This window comes from Crotalus tigris, unplaced genomic scaffold (genome assembly GCF_016545835.1).
Source record: "Crotalus tigris isolate CLP2741 ecotype Arizona unplaced genomic scaffold, ASM1654583v1 scf7180000021055.717220, whole genome shotgun sequence".
NCBI lineage: Eukaryota > Metazoa > Chordata > Lepidosauria > Squamata > Viperidae > Crotalus > Crotalus tigris.
The window spans coordinates 298479-309125 of record NW_024098332.1 but is presented as its reverse complement, the minus strand read 5'-3'; the positions used below and the strand labels follow the sequence as shown (position 1 = coordinate 309125).

The 10647-nt window shown below is 37.5% G+C and overlaps 1 pseudogene; it reads right to left on the bottom strand.

Annotated features, from left to right (window-relative positions):
* Positions 1-310: 310 nt before the first annotated feature.
* On the bottom strand, positions 311-10423 carry LOC120319965 (annotated as a pseudogene).
* Between the last annotated feature and the right edge of the window lie 224 nt (positions 10424-10647).

Sequence of the window (10647 nt, the reverse complement as noted above, 5' to 3'; positions counted from 1 at the left end):
TACCATAAGATCCAAGGTCTAACATGTATCTATCCAGGACTATGGATGAAATTCCAGAGCTGATTGTTCCCTCTCAGACTTGCCTTTCACAAACATCATCTATAGCAATAATGTTGCAAGAAAAATGCAATAAATAAATAAAGAGAGAGAGAGAGAGAGAGAGAGAGAGAGAGAGAGAGAGAGAGAGAAGAAAAGAAAAGAAAATAGTTATGTCACTTAAATATCTTTCCTGTTACACCAATATCCTTCTGGTGTGATATGATATCACATCAAGTCTCTTGATGATGCAGCCATTGCAAAAGTGACATCTTCAAGTTTTATGGCTGATTAAGTGCTCTCTTTTGTTCAGCTCAGGTCTCAACAGAATAATGTAGGATTTGGGAGCAAAGATGCAACTCAGCAATCCAGCACTGGAGGTTAAGATAGAGAAGATCTCCACAGTGACCATAAATTTTCCTTTTGTGCTCAGGTAAGTTGGAACAAAAGTCAGCCACACACTACAAAACACCAGCATGCTGAAAGTGATGAATTTGGCTTCATTAAAAGTGTCTGGCAACTTCCGAGCAAAGAAAGCTATAGTGAAGCTGGCAATGGCCAATAAGCCCATATAGCTCAAAACAAGATAAAACATGATGGGTGATGACTCGTTACACTGAAGAACAACTTCTTCACTCATTGAAAGCATATCAGTCTCTGGGAAGGGAGGAGATGTTGCAAGCCACACAACACAGATTCCTACTTGAAGAAAAGTACAAGAAACAACAATGGTGCTGGCCAGTCTTTTCCCTGTCCACTTCTTTATCTTGGATCCTGGCTGTGTGGCCATGAATACCAGAACTACAATAAGGGTTTTTGCCAATATGCAAGATACCGCCTGGGTGAAAATAATCACAAAGGTTGTTTGACGGAGGACACATGTTATTGTTAGTGGTCTTCCAAGAAAGAGCAATGAACAAAGAAAACAGAGCAGAAGTGAGATGAGCAGAAGGTAGGAAAGGTCACGATTGTTGGCTTTCACTATGTGAGTATTATGATGTTTCCAAAATGTCTTCAAGATCTGAACAGTAATAGCAGACAGCAGGACTGTACAAGTGGTTATGCTGATACCTAATGGTTCTTCATAGGACAAGTAGCTAATGACCTTTGGAATGGATTTGTTTCCTTCCTTGTTTGCATACTGATCCTGTGGGCATTTGAAACAATTGTCCATGTCTGCAAAAGTTCACAAATTAAAAGGAAAAAAGTAATAATATTCCCCTTTTATTCCCTTCTATTAGCAGTATAGTACTAATGGAACTTTTAATGATTTTTTTTTAAAAAAAGGTGAACTAGAAAGGACATAATAGTTTTGGCCTATTATTTAGAATGAATAAAGACATCACTTTTTGTGTGATGTTGTCTCTGGTTAAGCTGACTTAACATTAAAGTCTAAAATTGTGGCATATATCAATATATCCTTACACATTTAGGCTATGCTTTATTTAACATGTAGTATTTTTTAACTGTTTACATTATTTTCAGATCTGCATGGACACCTAGTAGCTATAAAAATGTCTTTTTTTAAAAAAAGAAAATATTATAAAGGACAAGAAAAACAATGCAAATCATGGTATTTATGAATAATACAAAGCAGAATGTGAAGAGTGAATGGTCCCCCAATATGTTTTCGGTAAATGCAAAACTAGGATACAAGGCAAAGATGTGTAAAAGGCTTCTGTTCAATACTCCCCCATTTTACTTGTGCTAAAGGCTAGATCTATGTGGCAAAAAAAATCTCTGGGGCCAATATTACTGGTTACCCAGAAAACAAAATCTAGATCTTCTAGTAATCTCACTTAATAAGTGGTCCATGCAGGATAAAGAATTTCTTGGCTTTACATTTGATCTTCTCAACACATACGTAGGATTCAGTATAGATAAACAGGGTGTGGCTATTCATATTATAAGAAAGGTAGGAAACATATATAGAAAAACTTATTATATTAGTAGCCTTTTGTTTATGTTACTGTTGTTGTTCAGTCTCTTTATCTTTTAGCTACTATCTCACCTGTTTTGTTAGATATCCAGCCTTTTGAACAAGGCACACAACTGTAACAACAAAACGGTTCTCCCTCCTTTTTTTCTTTCTGATAACCAGGCTGACAATTGGTATTACACCCAGAGATAGGTTGTGACTGTTCACAAGGTAAGATGAAAAGGATCATCCTCAAAGATATGGTCTCAGAAACATTAATGTTTGGGTTACAACATGGCATGCAGTGACATTTTTTAGTTTCTAAGTAGAATGATTCGTACTGAATCTTTTTTCAAGATAAAACAAAGCATGAGTCTTTAATATTAAATAATTAATTTAGCTGAGATTTCTATAGCTTGAGAAAAAACTGTGAATCTTGTAAGAGAGAGATAATCCCATTTAACAAAGTCCACTACATTATTATCAGCATCTCCAAATGGTGGTTTTCACATAATAAAAATTCTGATTTTGGAATTCCAAATTATCAATAGTGAATTTGTAGTATGCTGGAACATAAGATTACTTCTGGCCACATTGACCAAATAAAAACTTAAAGGTACTTGATTAAATTTTCTAAAGTATTTTCTTTAATTGGCTGCACATGGAAGGAAATCCAGAGAACTCTAATCAGGAATGCATAACATTCTTTAGAAGAACTGATAATTCCCTCTGAGGAAGGGAATATGTTCAAACAAAGTTCACTGGAAGTAATGGTATGAGGATCAATTTAAAAAAAAATCAAGTAGCTGAAACATTTCAAAACATGGTAGTAAGATTTTATTTACCTGGTTAAATCCATGATGCCATACTATCTTTTCTTCCTTAATGCTAAGTTTTTTCTGTGGAGGTGCCCATGGATTCATCCTTCCAACTTTCACTCCAATGAACGATTGATTTGGGAATGTGACCCAATTTATAATGTCAAAGCCTGCTAGCAGAGAGCCCTCCTGATCAAAGGAAATTTGATCTCCGGCACTGTTGTTAAATGATAATGTTTTCAACTGATGAGAAAGCTGATATGGGAAAACAAAAAGGCAAAAGTGATTGAGGTTTTGCTGGATCCAGTTCTGGATTCAAGGACATTGTAAAGGAGGCTCACCTGATATTTAAAAAGTCATTTCAGCATCAGACAGAATTCCTTTATTTGTTAAACTTTCTTACATCATTACTTTTATGGTCATATTTTAAATTGCTTTATTTTGAGGTTACTTAACTTTGACTTTGAAAAAAAATGAAATTTTTGGGGGAAAAATTAAAAAGAAAGTGATATACTGTATTTTTAAATTCATGGTCATAATATAACTTTTAAACTTCAGTTGAATATAGAATGGCAGTTAAAGTTTAATCAGCCAGAATACAACGTTCATTACCTATAAAACCAACTATAGGTGCTCATTAATTTTATTGGCCAGGGCAGATATAAACTGCAACTCTGCTATATCCAAAGTACCGCACATCATTCTTTTTTTCTTTTTTTACAATTTTTGAGTTCATTACCTGCCAGAGCTGATGATTCATAAATTTTCTTCTCTCCCTTCCATCCATTACCTTGTGTCTGGAGACTGGTGCATAGATAGCATGTAAGGCATGAGCCACAGCATAAACAGCATTGTAGATGCCATAGCTGTGGCCTGTGATCCTCATTGGAAAGATGTGCTCAGGAAGGTTTTCTAGTTTTTCCATCCCTGTGCAGGCATGTCTGTTCTTATGATCAAACCTAGAACCCTGGAATGGAAAGTCAAATGTCCGAGCCCAGAAATCTCTGATGAAACCATCCTCTTCTGAATTCAAAAGGTTTCGTTTCTGGAGAAATTGCTGGAATCCATGGACTTCATCAGAATGAACTGTAAAGGTAAATGAACCATGGAATTCAAGGATATGCCAGTCATAAGCTGACAAGATGTTTTTCAGCTCCATTCCAGCAGTCAGAAGCCAAACATGGCCTTTAGGTTTTTGTACAATATACTGAAATGAGAAGAGAGCAACCATCTCAAATAGATCATGGCATGCATGTCTCCACTGAAAACCAGCACATTGGCTTTGTTGCTCATGGCTTCATAGTAAGATTGTTCTAAACATTTTTGGCGGTTTACACCATAACACAAAATGAATGTATATATATTTGCAATACAGATACCATTATTTGCAAATTCTGGAATGATGACATTCATGACGCTTTCTAAATGCATCCCATTGGCAATAAAGAATCCAATCCAATTCCAGTTGAAATGCTGGAGTAACTTCATAATCCCTCTATACTGATAAAGTACATTTGGAATCATTTGAAAGTAGTAAAGCAGATGCTCTTTTTCTGTTACCACCATTCCAGAGCCATATATGAACTGAAAAGACATTCAGATAAGAAACAAGGTTTCTTAAAAGGTCATGAAAGTCTACTATTTCAATAAGGCTTAGCAAATGGGACTTCTTCAACTATATATTTTATTGATTTTTTATATTTATTACAATTATTGAAGTTTAATAATAAATGACCTGCTTACCAAAGCCTTTTGTACTTAACAGATTTTTATCTTTCCATTAAAGTCTTTTCTTGTTCTCCAATTTCTACATTTTAATAAATCATGTTTCAAGTGAAAACAATGAAATTCATTTCTATTTTGCAATAATGTAGCACATAGTGAAATATATTCCTGAGCAAAATAATAGAAGAATATCCTTCTAATAGTATAGAAGTATCCTCAATGTAGAAAAATAAAGTAAAACAATGTATTTACAGAGTTAAAAATCATTGCAATTTACTATTTTCATAGTGGGTATTACTGCTTAATAGGGATACATTTTAATATCATTCCACAAGTTATTTCATCAGTTGTAAATTTTGATGATCACCAGTGCAATGTGATTTAGTTGTCTTGTAATTTGTAATGAAATTAAGTAAAAACCAAGAACTGCCTTTTTGAACATTCTTCAAAAGCTGAGAATGTGGCTTTGATGGGGCCATACAAAATATTCGGGTAGAACTCGGCTATCTCCTGTAATAGAGTTTAAACTCTTCTCCTTTTCTCCCTCCTCTTCTTTTCTTTTGTACTAGCATCTATGGAGAATATGTGTAGGCATGATAAACCTCTAATGCATTTTCTACCTCATTCACTACATATAAATATCCTACCTGTGGAATCTTGTAAATCCCCAAAATATTAGGTTTCCGATAGGAGCGTTCAGAGGTCAGATCTTCAGTAACTGCCAATAGAGTGTCCTGGATGCCACACTTGTAGTTGGGCACAAGGTTGTTTTTTGAAGAGAGAAATTGTATTGCAGCATGATAGGTCCATTTAGAACTTAAGTAGCTGTCATAAATATTGAATTCCAGTGTAATGTTCGGTAACATCCTTGAGTTTTCATTGATTTCCTTTACAGCAAAGGCCAGAGCTACAATTTGCTGGTAATTCTCAGTCACTAGACTGCACAAACGTTTTCATTACATGCTGTTAGCATTTGACAGGATTTCAATTCATTATTGTCTGCTTCTTAGTGTTTTGCATTATAATCTTTTCTTGTTCATTAAAATATTAGGGGATATTAAGAAGGAAGTTATTCTTCAATATGGAGTATATTTGAGAATGAAATTTCCTAATAGTTGATCAGATATTTCTTCCTCTAAAAGAAGTGTGACTAGCCTAGGTTTGCTTAAATTATTATTATTATTTTTATGATCCCTGTTCAAATGATATGGGGAAAGGGTGTAAATGTATAATCTTGGGGACATAAATGCCAATTTGGCAAACTGCCTTAGTAAGCTTGTCTACAGTAAAGAGATGTTTGGGGCGATTTTATATTTGAGTTGAATATCACTTTCTAGTAAAGGTAGGCAGATGCTTTCACTCATTATAACAAGAAACTATGCAGGAAACTAGAATGCAGGAAAAACTACTTAAGAGATAGCTATAAAGTGATAGGAATTTTAAATGAAAATAATTTAAGTAGTCAATCTCTCATAATATTGTCAGAATATATTTGAAAAGGGCAGGATATTCATCTATATACATGTTGGGATTTCATATTACTGGAAATTATAATAATAAATACCTTGTTGCCTTTTATACAGTACTACAGAAAGTTATCTATTGTGAATGACAAACACATTTTCCTGCAGTAAAATCATGGCAAAATCTATATCTAAATATGCTTTGTTCACAAGTCCACATTTTAAAATCATTTTAAGTGGTAATAATAATAAAACATTGGCAGCAGTGGGAAAAACAGGAGGGAGACAGAGTATATATATATTCACTGTCTTCAGGTATTTCTTAATATAAAGAAAGACAGAAATCCAAATCAAATATGAACAGAGAGCCAGTTTGATGTGGTGCGGTGCTTGCAGAATCTGGTTTGAAATTGGGAGGTCATAACTTCCAGTCTATCGTTAGGAATGAAGTAGATGACTTTGGACTAGTCATACTCTTCCAGCTCTAGCAAGAAAACTGTGGTAAGAAACTATTGAAAATCTTGCTAAGAGATTTTCAGGGATTTAGGCAGCCAACTGGACTCAAAATGTTAGTTCCCTTCAGAAAAAATAAGTCATTGTTGGGTTCATTAAGAAGATAACTATTGCAGGCAGTTCTCCTTTGCCTAGTTGGATTAAATTATTGTATAAGAAGTGCTAGATATGTTTTCTTCATGTTTTGTCCTACCAAGTATGAAATATAAGTAGAAAAAGAGAAAAAGTAAGGAAGGAATACCAACCTCTTAGATAAGAAAGGTTCAAGTGGAAGTTGGGTAAAGTCCATATTCCCATTATAGGAGAAAGCTAGAAAAATGATACCTCCATAGATAAAATCTCCTGATTGTGAATATCTGTGAATTTCTGGTGGGGAATGCCATACCCTACATTTAGCAACCTGAATTTGGCTCACTGTGTGAGGAAACATAAGCAACAGGAGTATGAATGTCAACATTCAAATATGCTGTTCAAAGGTAGATTCCTGTGTTCTACAATTCCCTGAATTATTATGAGAGTCACTTACAGAGGTTTTTGTTATTTATTTGGAGAGGATTTGCATGTAGAATCATTCTTATCATTCTGGAATTAAAACCTATATTCCCTGTGGCATGACTAAATTGCAGGTATCAGTAATAACAGCGCAGAAACTTTATATCCATTTTAACTACAATATTTACAGAATTCTTTCCCCTTCTATTCTGTTCATAAGATCCCCATTTCCCTTATCTATTTTTCTTTGGTATATAATTAGGGGAGAGGAAAAGGAGCATATTTAGGCCAACTAGGATAGAGATTTTATGGATTCCTGCATGATACATAACTTTTTATATGCCCAATGATTCCAAGTCCAATGTCCCCAGTGTCTTTTAAATCATTAACTTACCTCCCTGCCCACTGCCTGTGACTGTCTTGCCTCCTACACTGAAACTAAGCATATATTTATGACCTCCCGTACTGCAAATGAGACTAGTCCAGCTTACAAAAGAATGACTCAATGCTTTCTTTTTTAGTAGGAATACAAACAGCCATGCAGAATGAAAGAAAATTGGGAAGGGAATAAGGGAGACTGATGGAGAGAAAGAAACACAAAAGAGTCGCTGAAATGAATAGGAATCTTTGTTATTTTATATTTATATTTTTTTTCTCCAAAGCCCATACAGTTTAATTGTTGTCTCATAAATTGCCAATTTACATTATCCAAAGCTTTCTGTGCATCTAGGAAAATTACTGCCATTTGTTTCCCTGGATGCTTTCATAATATTCCAGTGTATCCAAAATAATTCTTAAGTTGTTTTTTATTTGTCACTTGGGTAAAAATTCATTTTGGTACTGGATGAATAAAATCAGTCAAAAATCTTTTCAATATCTCTGCTATTATTGAGGCAAAAAATATATAATCCACATTTAACAGTGATAGTGGTCTATAGTTTTTTATCTGAGTCAAATCTGAGTCTTCTTTTGGAATTAGACTAATGTTGACTTCTGTCCAGGTGTTTGGAATTTTGGGCTCTGGTAGAACCTCATTGCAGTTCTCTTTCATTGGTAAGCTTAATGTGTCTTGTACACATTTATAGAATTCTGCCGGTAATTCATCTGGTTCTGGGATTTTGTCATTTTTCTGTCTTTTTATAGCCTCTGTCAATTTCATCACTGTTAGTTTTTCATTTACAGGCTAGCCATCTACCCGGTTTATTGGAATTTTCAAAGAAGTTTTGTTTGCCCCTTTTAATTTGTTAATTAAAACAAACGATATATGTTAGACAAACAGCTAAAGTAATTTGTAAATGGAAATTTTCTAGAGCATGTTAATGTAAAAAAAGATACAAGACAAGGATGTCCATTGCTATTTATACTAACTTTGGAAGTGTTGAATAGAAATGTAAGACAAGACGCAGAAAGACCAGGAATGGAGATTAATAATAATAATAATAATAATAATAATAATAATAATAATAATAATAATAATAATAATAATAGTAATAATGTGGAAAGGACCTTGGAGATCATCTAGTCCAACCCCCTGCTCAGGCAGGAAACCTTATACCATTTCAAACAAATGGCTGTCCAGTCTCTTCTTAAAATCTTCCAGTGTTCGAGCATTCATAGGATCTGGAGGCAGGTTGTTCCACTGATTAATTGTTCTAACTGTCAGGAAATTTCTCCTTAGTTCTATGTTGCTTCTGTCTTTTGTTAGTTCTCCAGCATGATTGGATGGAGAATCCACGAATGGGTTGTCTTAATCTTCCTGCTCCAATAAGACTAAGTCTGTAGTGTAGAACCGCCTCTGCTGTGCCAACTGCACCCCAGTTTAGACTTAGTCTCTTTGCTCTACAGAGGCGTTTCTTCAGCTCCAGAAGCAGAAGTATTCAGACAGTTTATATAGCTATTTTTCCTATATTCCTTCCCTTATTTGAACTTTCAGATCACATTACTATCCCTTTTGGAGAAAAAGACTATATTAGCTTTCTTCAGACACCTGTCTACCCAGCTGGGCTGACAGGCTTAGCATGATCCATCGTGCATTTCCTTTCCTCTTTCGATCCCCCAGAGACCTTACTCACCCCGTTGATTGTCTTCAAAGCCTTGAGGATTCAATTCACCCCTGATTGCTACATCAACGCTGAGGCGATCCGGGGCTTCCCCAGAAAACCTCCAGCTAGCTGATCGTTGAGGGGGGATCTGAAAGCAAGCGGCATCACCTCTGAAGCAATCCGGGGCTTCCCCAGGACACCGCCAGCTAGCTGATCATCAGGGGAATCCGAAAACAAGGGGGGATCCAAAAGCGAGCGACGAGCTTTGCTCAGGCCTGGAGGGCTTCTCTTAAGAGCCTTTGGCCTCTGGAATCTGGAATCCCTGGGAGTCAGCCCTGCCTCCACTGATGACACTGCCAGCCTTCTGATCAGAGTGGAGCTGCAACAGGAACCCAGGTGTTTCCTTCGGGAACGAGGGCTCGATTGCAGTCGTGTGGCCTTCAGACCACACAGGCCTCAGCTAGATAGCTTGCTGCCTCAGAGGCCTTTCCAACATCAATTTTTGATGTGCGTGCAGTTGCGGCAGCCATTTTGAGACAGCCACCATTTTGTTTTTACCTTTCTTCGTGGGAGCATTGCAGCTGAATTTGGGGAGGGCAAGCTCGTCCCCACAAGGATGCACTGCTTGGCGATTGGCCCCCACTGCCCCCCTCACCTGAGCCTGGACCTTCATTCGACTGGGCTCCTTCAGCGAAATTACAACACTGAGGGGGGGCACTTTTCACTGAAGTTGAACCCTCAGAGGCTGTTGCCTCAGTACTTTGACCTATTTTTACTGCAGCTTGTCAGGTCGAGTTTTCAGTCACCATGGCAGAAAAATCCACCATTGAACCTCCCGCCAAAAAAGAAATACAAGACCTCTACTGAGGCAGTGGGGAGGAGTGTATTAAAGGCCAAAACACAACTTTCCAAGCGAGCCAAATTAATCAAAGAGACCACCAGTCATCATACATTGGAGGAGGACTCCCCTAGATTGAGGTTAGTCACTCCAGGCCAAGCAAGCACCAGCATAGCAGGAGGGTCCATTTTTGAGCCCCTTTCTACCCATTGTGCCTTGGCCCCAGGGGCCTGGTCTCCCCCTAGGGAATTTCCCCAGACTGAACCAGGCACCTCAGGGACACAGGGGGCAACTGGTCAGGGCACTGTCTCATCAGGGCCTCAGGCCACTTTTACTCCTACTGCAGCAGGCCTCCGCCCTCCTGAGTCTCAAGCATTAGGACCTGAGCAGTTCCAGGCCAGGATAGCCCAGGCTGTTGCTCAGTTCATGGCCTTTTTTGTTTCACAACCACCCCCAGTACCCCCACGGTCCCTTCCTCACCCTTCCTCACCAGACCGAAGATATCTCCTCAGACTCAGATTCTGCTGAGCTCGGCCCTTTAGGCCTGATCCTGTCAGATGATGAGGGTACTGCTCCATCAGACCCAGCTCCACCTGTGGGTCTTTTTGACCATTCCCTCTTCAACTTTCTACTGCTTAAGGCCTTCGCAACGGCCATCATCACTCAGGAACAGGAGACTCCAGTTCCAACTACATCGAAGGGTCCTGTATGCTGAACCAGTGGTCCCTCAGAATCATATACCTTGCCCCCCATTCTTCCGTAACACAGTGCAGAAGCAATGGGACAATTTAGGTTCTGTTCC